Below are 13,918 nucleotides of genomic sequence, written 5' to 3'. Positions count from 1 at the left end.
ACCTGAACTAGAGTGAAAGTCGATTTTGAAAAGTGACGCAAGGTGTCATATAAAATGTATCACATCCTGAGAACCACATAGCAGCACAATGCCTAGAATAGAATAAACACTTATTTCAAACCTTACTGGTAAAATGGCAAATATATATATGTATCTATAGCCAGACGTCAAAACTGCAATATTGTAGAAATAAAAAACTGATAATATACTAAGAGCAAGCTGAACATTTCATTAAAATCATTAGACTATCTTCACTACACAATGGGAAAAAAACATTATAAACTAAAAAGGTTTATTCAGAGGCAAAGCTGCAGCCTGTAGTGGATGCAGAGATAGTAGTCGTAGACTGGCCCTAGTGCCTAACAGGGCCCAAATGCCCCTCCGTGAAATAAGAAGACGCCAGTAATGTAAATGGCATATTGTAGGTGGAGGCCCTGTTACAGATTTTGTATTTAGAGTTTCGTTACACCTCTCACATAGCAAAATCATGTAATCTGGGTGGTGCTTCCATTTATTGTGGAAAACTTGGTCTGCAGAGGTCCCTCTGCAAAAAATTAACACTAATAAAATATATATATATATATATATATATATATATATATATATAGATAGATTACACATAGACATGCCAAATAAATCTTAGATTTTATAATATTATATTTTCTGGGTATATACATTAAAGGCTATGTTAAACTTTAAAAGGGATTTTTTTATTTTTTTTAAAGCAATTTTATCATTTGTTTTTATTAAAAATTAGTTTTACTTTTTGAGATACAGTTGATATGTATTCTGTAGAGCAGATGTATCGTTTGCTAAATCCTGTATTTGTCCGGTCCGCGGGACAGACAGGTCCAGTGAAAGCAGGTTCTGCTTGCCACTGACATGTAGGATTTACCTATTATCCATCACATCTAAGTTCGTAACCTTAGATGTGATAGATTACAGGTGGATCCTGCGTGGACACACTTTCACTGAACTCGTCTTATGCCCCCTGCACGCGGCCGTAGCCGTAATCCCGGTCCGTGATTACAGCTACAGCTGCGGACAGACATCCGCATTTGCAAGCCGTGCTCCCATTATAAAGTATGGGAGCACGGTCCGTAAAATCAACAAAAAGGAGCCTTTCTACGACCCGGACACCTTACCTTAAATATACAGGAAGGTGTCCGTGGGCAATAGAAATGAATACGTCCGTATTTTGATCCGCAATTAATGTCTGGAATTGCGGCTCCAAATTACGGCAGTGTGCATGGGGCCTTAGTGTACAATATAGCTACTCTGTATAGAGAACACAGAGCAGCTGTGTTTCAAAAAATTAATTTTTAATAAAAACTAATTATAAAGTTTCACCAAACACACTGATTGACCCTGGATTTGTCACATTAGTCATGGCCCTGTCATAAATAAAGACTAAGTGAGGCCGCACCTCTGGAACATCTGCAAATATTACATCACAAGGGCCTGCAGTGTATTATACCAGTGATCAGCTTCAAGTCTCCTAGTGGGATTAAAAAAAAAAAGTAAAAAAAATGTTTTAGGAAAAAAAAGTTTCAAGTAATAAAAACAAAACTCGCCTTATTTCCCTGATGAAGTCCTTTGTTATTGAAAAGAAAATTATGTGGAAAAAACTATGCATAATTGCTATTTCGGCATCCGTAATGACCTAATCTATAAAAATATCATGTCATGTACCTCATGCAATCACCGGTCGAATAAAAAGTAATTAAAAAGTCACATGTACGCCAAAATAGTAATAATAAAAACTACAGCTTGTTCTGCAAAAAACAAGCTCTCACACTGCTCCATCAACAGAAAAATAAAAAAGTTATGCCTCTCAGAATATGGCAACACAATAGTATGATTTTGTTTTTCCAGAAAAAAAGGTTTTTTATTATAAAAAAAAAAGCTATATAAATTTGGTATCTCCATAATCGTATGGACCCGCAGAATAAAGATAACATATTGTTTATACCACACGGTAAAATAAATACATGTCTTGTAACACAAATTAATTTTTTACGTTTATTCTTGGGATGCTAATAAAGAGAGGCCTACAGCGCAATAATAATGCCATATGTTCTTAATATGTATAAACCAGGCTATCGTCATATTATACTCTCAAATCTTTCTTGCCACAAAACTGCTAAAACAGATGGGTTTACCACTGGCTAGTAACTGCTCTGGTCCCTTTGCTGGTCAATATGGTAAGGTGCTGCAAACGGTGGACCTTGTTATCCCAAATGTGTAACATCTGAATATTACAGTATATCTGAACTTCTTTCATGACCATGCCGTTGCCTTCATGGCTTTAATACTATCGGCAGAACACTGTGGAGGGAATTTACTAGGAATTGTGTCTTATACTGAATTGCGCTGGAGTAGAATGCGCAAAATTTATTAAGAGTAATGGTAAATATGTCGGTTCGTGGGAGGCCACTTCCACTCCCGCTAAACCCCTTCCAGTTGTGAAGGGTCGCAAATTATAGTGCAAATATAGTGTGCGACTTCTGTTGTAAAGCCTTTTTCATAAATTCTCCCTGTGTGTCTATCGGCCTTATTTGGCTCTAAACATGACATTGAAAATGGTGAGTGCCTGTTGAGGATGGACTAGTTACTCTTTTTAGCATTGGCTGAAATCCCTGCCTTCAAAAATTAATGTTCTATGGTCTGGACGATACATTTTGATCCTTCAAACATAACGACAGAGCTGGCAGCTGTTAAATGTAACTGACCAACTGGATACTTTATCTATATAATTGAAAATATTCAAGAAGTTTTAGGGCGGGTTCACACATAGCGGATTTTCACTTAAATTCCGCTGCGGACACTCCGCAGCGTTAATCCGCAGCGGAGCCGTTTCTCCATTGACTTTCACTTTAATTTCGCAGTGTTCGTTTACACGATGCGTACAATTCCGCTGCGGAGCATAGGCTGCGGAGCGGAATGTGGTGTCCGCAGCATGCTCTGTCTGTTGCGGAGCAGTGGCGGACTGGTTGCGGACTCATGGCGGAATTTCTCCATTGACTTCAATGGAGATTCTAAGTTCCGCAATGAAGTCCGCAGCTGTCATGCACATGTTATGTGTGGTGCGGAGCGTATTGGTTTTTTAACATGACATTTCTTCATTCTGGCTGGACCTATGTATTTCTAGGTCTACAGCCAGACTGAGGAAGTCAATGGGGCTCCCGTAATGACGGGAGCGTTGCTAGGAGACGTCAGTAAATAGTCACTGTCCAGGGTGCTGAAAGAGTTAAGCGATCGGCAGTAACTGTTTCTGCACCCGGGACAGTGACTACCGATCCCAATATACATGTATCTGTAAAAAAACATATAAGTTCATACTTACCGAGAACTCCCTGTTTCTGTCTCCAGTCCGGCCTCCCAGGATGACGTTTCAGTGGAAGTGACGGCTGCAGCCAATCACAGGCCAAGCACAGGCTGCAGCGGTCACATGGACTGGCGCGTCATCCAGGGAGGTCGGGCTGGATGCCGAAGGAGGGACGCGTCATCAAGACAACGGGCGGTAAGTATGAATTTCTTTTACTTTCACTAGGGAAAGTGCTGTCCCTTCTCTCTATCCTGCACTGAATAGGGAGAAGGGAAGCACTTTTCCTGCAGTCCGCAGCGGCCAGTCCGCATCAATTTTCTGCACATTTTGTGCAGATCCGCAGCCGTAATCCGCAACCCGGATTAGGTGCGGCATTGATGCGGACAGTTGCGGAGGAATTCCGCCATGTGTGGTCATGCCCTTAGACTAACTTTAACAAGCTGTTGGAGATACCAAATAGATGGTGCAGTTATGGGGGTCAGAAACAGAAGAATATATTTTCATATAGTGATGGATTTTATGTTCAGCTATATGTGTTATAAAGACATTGTTTTGCCACACTCTTGTAAAGTAATTTTCATTATCGCACTATTATCGGCAAATTTATAGCTGTGCATACAGCACTATTCATCCTGTCAAAATACACTATTACCTATTATTTTACATATTATATGGACATGTAAGAAGATATCATCAGTAGGGAACAATTAGTTGTACCCCTACCAATTGAATCGGCTTCCGGCACTCTTACAAATGCTGTGCAGAGCTCCGAGATAATGTTGATGGTGCTAACAAGTATGCATGTAATGTTGTATTGTGCATTACAATCTTATTCTGTCCTATGGCAATGCCATCAATATTAAGCTGGCCATACATTAGAGATTTTAGACGGTCACTTTCTGGATGACTTCATGTGCATAGTTGGTCTCTCAAGAATTAAAGGGGTTGTCCAGGATTAGAAAAACATATGTTCTTTCTTCCAAAAACACTGCCACACTTGTCCACAAGTTGTGTCTAGTAATGCTGCTCAGGTCCATTGAAATTAATAGGGTTGAGCTGCAATACTGTACACAACCTGTGGGCAGGCGTGATGCTGTTTCGGAGAAAAAGCAGTCATGTTTTTCTAGTTGTGGACAAGCCCTTTAAAATGATAAACTGGCAACAATTGGTAGATCCATCTCTGTCTTGCTCAGTGATCTTGGCTTTTATTAATGTAGAAACAGTATGATGCATGCGGGTGCACATCTGTTGCCTATCATGAACAACTTTCCAACAACTGCACACACCAACAACCTAAAAAAAATCCAACATGTCAGATCCACTTTTCCACAGATATCTGCTTTTGGTCAGCATCTGTTGCGCTTTTACACGTTATGAGAAGATGCCAACAGTCGTCAGAAAATTGTCTAAATTGGCCTCTATGGCTGTCTAAAATGTCTAGTGGGATTAATGCGCTGCACAATACTGCATTTTAACATACAAATAACGTGTCTGACCACATCCTTGCCATCTACATCCATCACATAATTTCCTAAACCAAGTGTATGGAATGTTAAACATATAAGTTAATATAATGTTTACACATGGATATGTAGATAAAGCATGAGGCAGTCAGCCCGTGTGATCAGCATTGAGTACACAGCTACATATGACAGGATCAGCTTTATTGTATGAAAAGGGAAGCATCAAAGCATGAACTGAGAAGAACTGTAGAAGATGAAAGGTCCCCATGCAGCACTTTGGAATGTCAAATGCATCCTGGTACAAAACAAATGGCACATATTTGTAGTAAAAGAATGCAAATATAAAAGGGTATCTGAAAAGAGAAGCCGACTGATCTTATGCTGTAAAGAACATCCTTAGCAATGTGAAATAACCATAATGGGGTTGATTTACAAAGACTGGAATACATGCTCAGAGGTACAATGGTGAGACCATTATTATCTCAAACGGAAAGCCAGGCCCCTTTTTATCAACATAAATGATAAATCAACAATGGCATAGAGTCCACTAGGTGTTGAAATCATTAAGCAGGAATATTGGCCCACGAGGACAGGATAGCTTCTCGCAGTTGCCGCAAAATAGAGGTACTGACAAGCTCTGAACAGAAGGGTTCATCGAGTCATGCTGCTTGCGACAATTTCTCACCCTCCTTTTGAAATGGTGCGAAAGAAATCTGGATTCATCTGACCAGGCAATATTTTTCCACTGCTCAGTGATCCAATTTTTGCACTTTTTCGTCCATTGGAATATTGCTTAAAGGGAATGTGTTGCCAGCAAAACATGTTTTTTTTTTTTTTTTTAGTTAAACAGTTAGTGTATAGGTGATTAAACATTGTTCTAATTTTTTTTATTTTTTTCACGAGTCAGGAAATATTATAAATTGGATTCAATTTATAATATTTCCCAGCACTGGTCACTAGATGGAGCAATTCCCAAAATTGCAGCATTGGCATGTGGTAAAGCAACCACATTGCTTTATGCTGCAAAATTGGGAAAAAATCTCTAGTGAGCTCTCAGAATCCCCCCCTCCTTTATCCTGGCTAGTGCCGGGAGAAACGAGGGGTTTGAACGGTCTAACCTCCTACACTGTGTGTCGCCATTTTTTGAGCTAACACACAGTGTAGAAGGTTTACATACACTAGTAAAACACACTGAAACACGAACATACATAGAAATCACTTACCTGCTCCAGTCGCCGCCGCTCCCTCCGGTCCGTCCGCTCCGTCTGCTGCCGCTGCTCCATGTGCACAAGTCCGGAAGCCGCGACCGGAAGTAGTAATCTTACTGCCCGGCCGCGACTTCCGGTCCACAGGAAAATGGCGCTGGACGGCGCGCATTTCAAATCGGACTGTGTGGGAGCGGCGCATGCGCCGTTCCCACACACACGGCGTACGGCGTACATCATGCCGTATTCCATGTCTGTATGTGTCGTTAATCGACACATACAGAAATGGAAAAAAATGGCAGCCCCCATAGGGAAGAAAGTGTAAAAATAGAAAAAAGTAAAACACAAACACACAAATAAATACAAACGTTTTTAATAAAACCCTAACATAAAACTGATATAAAAAAAAAATGTTGGTGACACTGTTCCTCGAATTACGTCTGAAAAAACGGCTCCATTACGCCGACAAACATCTGCCCATTACTTTCAATGGGTTTTACGATGTGCTGTGCTGACGACCTGTCATTTTACGCGTCGCTGTCAAAAGACGGCGAGTAAAAAAGACGGCTCGTCAAAAGAAGTGGAGGACACTTCTTGGGACGTAATTGGAGCCGTTTTTCATTGACTCCATTGAAAAACAACTCAAATTTATGTCCGTAATGGACGCTGCGAAAAACGCAAGTACGAGCAATTACATCTGAAATTCAGGAGCTGTTTTGCCTGAAAACATCTCCGTAATTTCAGACGTATTTTGCGCTGTCGTGTGAACATACCCTTAGACAGCAATGGAACTTGAACAGGTCGTCTGCTGTCATGGCATATCCGTGCTAAGGAACGACGAATTTTAAATTCGGACACTTTCGTTGAAGCACCAGCGTTGTATTTGACAGCAGTTTGCATGCCTGTTTGCCAGAACAATTCTTGACATCCTCCTCTGACGCCTTTCACTGGATGTTTTCCTCGATCACACCATTCTCTTAACACTGTTGCACAAGAAATCACCACAAGGTTGGGAGATTTTTTAAATACTGGCCCTGGCTAGTCTAGCACCGATGACAATGCCTTGTTCTAAGGCTTTGTTCACATCAGCGTTGATTTTCCGTTGAGGGGTTCCATCTGAGGTTTCCGTTGGTGGAACCCCTCAATGGAAAGGCAATCGGAAATCTTAGCTTCCGTTTACATCACAATTGATCTCAATGGTGACAGAAACTTTGCTAATGGTTTCCGTTTGTCACCGTTACATAAGGGTTTTGCTTATTTGATGGAATCAATAGCGCAGTCGACTGCGCTATTGATTCCGTCAAAAACAACGGAACCCTGTCACAACAGTGACAAACGGAACCCATTTCACAAACCCCATCCACATACAGCAGAAAGATTCTGCACGAAAATATCAGAATGCTACAGATTTTCAAATGCATGGGGCACATGATAGATATTGTCACGAGGCCCATGGGAAATTAAACAATCACGGCGCCCACAGAGGATGGGGTGAACCTATTGTCTCACCAAGGAATATTACTTGGGGCTAAACTGGGAAGCGGAGTCTAAGGAGACCCCAGGTAATCACCCTTTAACCCTTATACAGGGATCTGGACTTTGCTGATGGGAAACCCCAGATCGTTACACCCAGATTAATTTCTCTTAGCCATGGCCAGTGTAAACAGGCACAGTACAAAAATCAGCAGACAGAATAAAATGTCAAGTATAGTAAAAGTCAGGGCAGGTGGAAGAGGTTCGTCAAGGGTCACAAGCAAGAGGTCATGGCAGGAAGCGGGCAAGGATAGTCAATGGTACAACCTAAGGTAAATCAAAGGAAGTCCAACAAAGTATAACGCAGGGCATCACTAGTGCTCAAGCAATGGTGTACAGAGAAGGGTTCCTTTTAAACCCTGGGAAAGCTAGGTAGTTGGCGCACGCATGCTGAACGGGGAAGTCAGCATGCGCATGCATTAGGATGTGTATGAGACAAGGGAGGAGATCGGCGATGAGGGAGGCCGCAAACAGCAGGGCGGGAGGCAGGAACGCGGTGTTGGCTAGGAGCCAGAGGACAATGAGGAGAGGCAAGTATACGGCGGCGGGAAGCAGCAGAAGCGGCGGCAGACGTTACAGATATTTTAATGGGCAATAGAAAGAATATGGTAAACTATTTTCCAATTTATGCAAGACTTAACCCCTTGGCGACACCTGCATACACATTTTATATCATTTTGTTAGAATGTGCAGTTCAAACTTTTGTGTTGTTTATGTGATCCATATGTGTGGGGTTAGTGACTGCATCCATTTTTTGTTCTTGCACTCCTCCCATTCTGCCCTGGGTTATTTTAATTAGTTTAATGCTGGTTCCTACCATCCCCAGATATATATGTAGGCATAGTCCCAGTTCTGGGTGTATGTGCAGAGTAGGTCCCCACCTTATAGAGGTCGCCTTGTCGTGGCAGGTGGGCAAACACTTTTTGATCAAAATGTGCACTAAGAACCTCCCTGTTGTAAGTAGATTTTGCAATAATGCATATTTATTTATATTTAGTGGTTTAGGTTACATTGGTGTTCGCAGTGTGCTGTTGCCATTCTTTGTCTGCTGTATATTTGCAGTCACAGGTGTTCTTGCACCTGCATACACATTTTATATCATTTTGTTGGAATGTGAATTTCACATTTTTGTGTTGTTTATGTGACCCATATATGTGGGGTTAGTGACTGCCTCCATTTTTTGTTCTTCCACTCCTCCCATTCTGCCATGGGTGATTTTAATTAGTTTAATGCTGGTTCCTACCATCCCCAGATATATATGTAGGCTTAGTCCCAGTTCTGGGTGTATGTGCAGAGTAGGTCCCTACCTTATAGAGGTTGCCTTGTCGTGGCAGGTGGGGAAACACTTTTTGATCAAAATGTGCACTAAGAACCTCCCTATTGTAAGTAGATTTAGCAGTAATGCAAATTCAAACTTTTGTGTTGTTTAGTATTGTAGTATATAGTGCAAGCGATCCAACTATCGCTGGTTCAAGTCCCCTATACAGTTAAATAAAGTTTTTTAATCTACCCAAAAAAATAATTAAGTTCATATAACCCCCTTTTTCCCATTTTTCCCCAAAAGTAATAGTAAAAAATTAACATAAACTGGTATCGCCGTGTTCATAAAAGTCTGAACTATTACAATATGACGTTATTTAACCTGCTCGGTGAACACTGTAAAAAAAAAAAAAAAAAGTGATCAAAAGATTGCATGTACCCCAAACTGGTACAATTCAAATCTACAGTCACCCTGCAAAAAATAAGCCATCATACCACCAAGGCTTCACATATCCGTTAGGGCCCTATTCTGAGGGTTCCGTCTGAGGTTTCCGTCAGAATAGAGCCCTGACTGACACAAACGGAAACCATAGGTTTCCGTTTTCATCACCATTGATTTCAATGGTGATGGATCCGGTGCCAATGGTTTCCGTTTGTCTCAGTTTTGCATCATTTTGACGGAATCAATAGTGTAGTCGATGGCCATTTTACCCTACAAATAATTTTTTTTCAGTTTCCCAGTACATTACATGGCACATTAGATAATGTGAAAAACTATAACTCGTTCTGAAAAAAATAAGCCATCAATGGAAAAATAAAAAAAATGGCTTTTGGAAGGCGGAAGGAAAAAACAAAAACTAAAATCCGAAAACTGGCTGTATCTCCAAGAGGTTAAATGCTTATGTAAATGTAGGGAATACTATGAATGTTTATGGAGTCTTGTCACCACGTTGTGTCGGGAAGGATTTTTTTTTTTTTTTTCGTTTTTAGGGCAGATTGGCTCATGTCACATGGTTTTTTTTTTCTTTGCACTGGGTCAACAGGGGAAATCTAAGTTATAAGATTTACCCCACCCTTATACTTTCATCCACATTTTGTTAGCATTCCAATTTACAAGAAAACATCCTCTCCCACTTTTTCTTGAGTTCGATTGTTCCAATACACAGTAGTGGTAAACAAATACTGCTAAGTTTGTCAGTAAATACTTTTCCCATAAAAGCAAAATTAAGGCGAAAAAAAAAAAAAGCAAAATAAACATGAGACACAATGATGTTTGTACCGTAATGTGCATTGCAATAGAGCCTGTTTAATGTGCATTTAATATTTATTATTCCGTTAGCATAATTAACTGTTTGGATCACATTGCTGCTTTACATTTAACAGTCTCATTTTGTATTAGTTACCAAGCACAACATAACAAGTAATGCGATGTCATCATCATGCACAGCTATTGCTACAGCTGATATGCAAATTAATGCATTCAAAGAATCCATGGTGCTGGTACAGCACATTCTCAATGGTCTGGAACTCTCCTGACCAATCACAATCCAGAGTTCTTCAAGCTTGATAGTCAATTAAGACTTTGTGTTTGTCAAGGAAGTTGCAGAGACCATAATCTTAACAATTCACTAAACTTTCATGAACTGTACTTCTCTACATGCTTTCACAACTTCTGCCAGGATCACTAAATATAATCCACCGTATTAATATACATTTGGGTATTACTGATATAATAAAAAAAAAATATATTTCTAAATGAAGTAATCCTTAAAAGTAATGTGTCACAGAAATAATTTGTAGCATACATATTTATTAAAATGACTAGTTGATGAGATTACTACTTTTAGAGCCTAACGTAATTAAATTCTGAAATCCAATACCCCCAAAATAATGTAGCCCAGCATCCTTTGTAATAAATTGCATACTCTAATTTGTATCACTACATACAACATGGAACCATATACACAAGAAGGGCATCCTCAAAATATGTCCCTATTGCTTATAACCACTAGTGTGAAAATCCCATGTCCTAAAGTCCACACGGTTGTTTTATAAAATCCTGTACACTACAATAACATATATGGTCATTGTGGTAAATTACCATGGCAAAAACACTGTAAAATACATTTAAAGGCTATGTAAACCTTTAAGTTCAGTCAGTATAAATAGTTTTTATTAAAAATTATTTTTACTTTTTGAGATACAGCTGTTCTGTATTCTCTATACAGAGCAGCTGTAGTTAGCGCTAAATCCTTCTCCCGTTAGGTCCACAGGACTGACGGTTTAGTGAAAGCAGGTCCCGCTGACACTGAAACCATCAGGTCTGCGAGACTGACGGATTCAGGTCATAGCGAAAGATACAGCTGCTCTGTATAGAGAATACAGAACAGCTGGATCTCAAAAGGTAAAAATATTTTTTTAATAAAAACTAATTATAAAGTTGCAACAAAAACACCTGATTAGAAAAAATGCTGTTCAAAGGTGCCTTTAATCAAGTTATTTTCCATTTCCCAACATATTCCAGTGCTGTGAAGACATTGTTGAAAATCACAGAAAAAGGCTATACTAAGGATGCTGGTTTTGTTGAGGGTTTTTTTTCCCCGCAATTACGAAGACAAAACCAGGTGTCGATCAAAAAGGGAGAGAAAGTATAATGGACAGATACTACTTCTCTCATTTTAATCCAATCCCGGTTTTGGTCTTAAAAACGGCATAAAAAAACTTTATCAAAACCTGCACGTGTGAATTCACCCTTATGCCTTATTCACACTAACTTGTTTTGAATAGGCCCTGAAAATGATTTGCATCTGTGCAGGGCCTGTTTCATAGATCCCTCATAGATGAGTCTAATGAGGGATCAGTGAAAACTGGCAAATTAGGACATGTCCTATTTTTTCACGGGCCGCTCACACGATCTGTTAAAAAAACGGCCGGGTGAAAAGCCCCATAGAACTCATAGAAATACATTGATTGACAGCCGTTTTCCCCGTTCATGTGAATAAGGCTTTACTGATACAAGGGCAGATAAAACACCAGTTCTCAGCAGGATGCAGACAAGCCACAATGTTATTTAGAGGGAGATTGCTCAGGTGCAAAATACTGATGAATAGCCACTTGCACACCTACCATTTATGAGGGATGTGGCTTCTTAGTATTATAATTACACACAGATAACTCTTCTATAGGGTACCAAATTGAAAAAGAGAGCAGCGCAGTAGTACAACAACCTCCAGGGTAGCAGGGTGCAAGCCTCCAGGAATCCGACTTTAGAAATCCCCAGATATCAGGCAAAGAATAGAAATAGAGGCAGCACTCCAGAAGTCAAAAAAAAGATTTTTATTCACCCATCTGTGTGATAGAATGCAATTCATCATATCAATACAATGCATTCTATCACACAGATGGGTGAATAAAAATCCCATTTTTTACTTCTGGGGTGCTGCCTCTATTTCTATTCTTTGCCTCTATAGGGTACCAGTCGCACAGTTACGTGTAGTGCACCATGTTGACTAGCAAGTCTATTAGTCATACCCATACCATTAGATTAAGTGGGCTGCCCAGCACCTTCTAAGTGTACCACACAAAGTACTGGCACCCAATGGGCCTAATCTAATAGTATGGGTGTGACTAATAGACTTCTAGACAGCATTGTGCACTGTAACCATGTGACTGGCACCTTATAGAAGGCTTATCTGTGTGCAATGATGATACTAAGCAGCCACCCTTCTCATGGATCATAGGTGTGAGAGTGGCTGTTCATCAGTATTTTGCACCTGTGCAGTCTCCCGTCATGTGGAGTTGTGGTTTGTCTGCATCCTTGTGGGAAGTGGTGTTTTAACTTGCCCTTGTATCAGTAAGTATAGCTTACAATCTAATTTCTCCCTGTCACACTACAACCGGAAGTAATTTTGGATAGAATAACATAAAAGAACCCAGAGGACATCTGCGCAGACAATAGTGCTAACCAATGAGCCACCATGTGGGCGACTGAATACCTTGGTAATGCTACGGGTGTAACGTCCATGGCCGCGGACCGTCGGGATTGCTCACCCCCCGGCGGCCGCAGCCATGGATCTGTGAGCGCTGGCTCGCATCTCCTTCCCAGGAGACGCCAGCGCTCACTTCTGCTCTGGTCCTCTGTGTCCCGTAGGTGCGCGCGCATGCTCGTGCCCGGCCTTAAAGGGCAAGCACGAACATGGGAATCATCATCATCAATGAGCCCATGATTCCCCTGGACTATAAGAAGGGCCCTGCCCCTTTGCTGATTGCCTGAGCATATTTAGTATTCCAATGTCAGTCTTGCAAATGGTCCCTTAGTGTTATCCTGGCCTAGTGGGTCCAGTGGGTCCATTCACATGTACTGTTTTTGTTGCAATTTGGCTGCTCTGGTATTGTCATCCAATTGTTGGTCACTTTTTTGTACAAACAATCATCTACAGACAAACATTCTGTAACAATTTTCATTTAGTAGTAAGCCATCATTTTTAGGTCAAGGTACACTCAGCTGATATTTGTCTATTAGTTTTTATAAACTAATATAAACTTTTGGACTGTCTCTGGTCAGATTTGCTTTCAAAAAGGAAAGGTTTGGTCATGTTTTCACTTCCATCCATTCCTGTTTTTGGCGAATAGAAAAAGAAGGGAGTACAGACCTAACAAAGTCTTTATTCACAAGGTTGTATGAATGTTATGGTTTCATGTGAATACCTTATATTTTATAGCAATAATGGGATCGGATCATAGGAAAACCTTTCCCAAAGTTTCCTTGCTTTCTTCTGATGGGATATGATTCTATTTTTAATATAAAATTTACGACATTTACACAGGACCTGCCATACAGCCATGTGACGGAAGACTAATGCTAGTTTTATCACAGCTAAATAAGATTAATATTTTATGTCATCTGAAGCATCATGCAAAGAGAGGACACACAAAAAGGATTGACGGTAAGAACTGTTGAATCTCAGCGAATCTCTAAGGATTGCTTTATCCAAATAGGAAAAATTCCCATAAGACTTTAAATGTGTGCAAGTAAACAAAGAAAGTAATTGATGTATAAAGTTGTGTAAAGTAGAAATTGTCATGATTGTCAAACTATACCAGTGCAGTAAGTGAACCACAAATGAGAT

General features: G+C 40.3%; 1 protein-coding gene across 2 annotated transcripts in view; it reads right to left on the bottom strand.

Annotated features, from left to right (window-relative positions):
- The window catches only part of CCDC178 (coiled-coil domain containing 178), a 425,544-nt gene that overhangs the window by 60,811 nt on the left and 350,815 nt on the right, over positions 1–13,918 (bottom strand). The gene's annotated exons all lie outside the window — the stretch shown is intronic.

This window comes from Rhinoderma darwinii, chromosome 5, assembly GCF_050947455.1.
Source record: "Rhinoderma darwinii isolate aRhiDar2 chromosome 5, aRhiDar2.hap1, whole genome shotgun sequence".
NCBI classification, from domain to species: Eukaryota; Metazoa; Chordata; class Amphibia; order Anura; family Rhinodermatidae; genus Rhinoderma; species Rhinoderma darwinii.
Note: the sequence above shows the minus strand (reverse complement) of the source record. Positions and strands in the feature narration are given on the sequence as shown.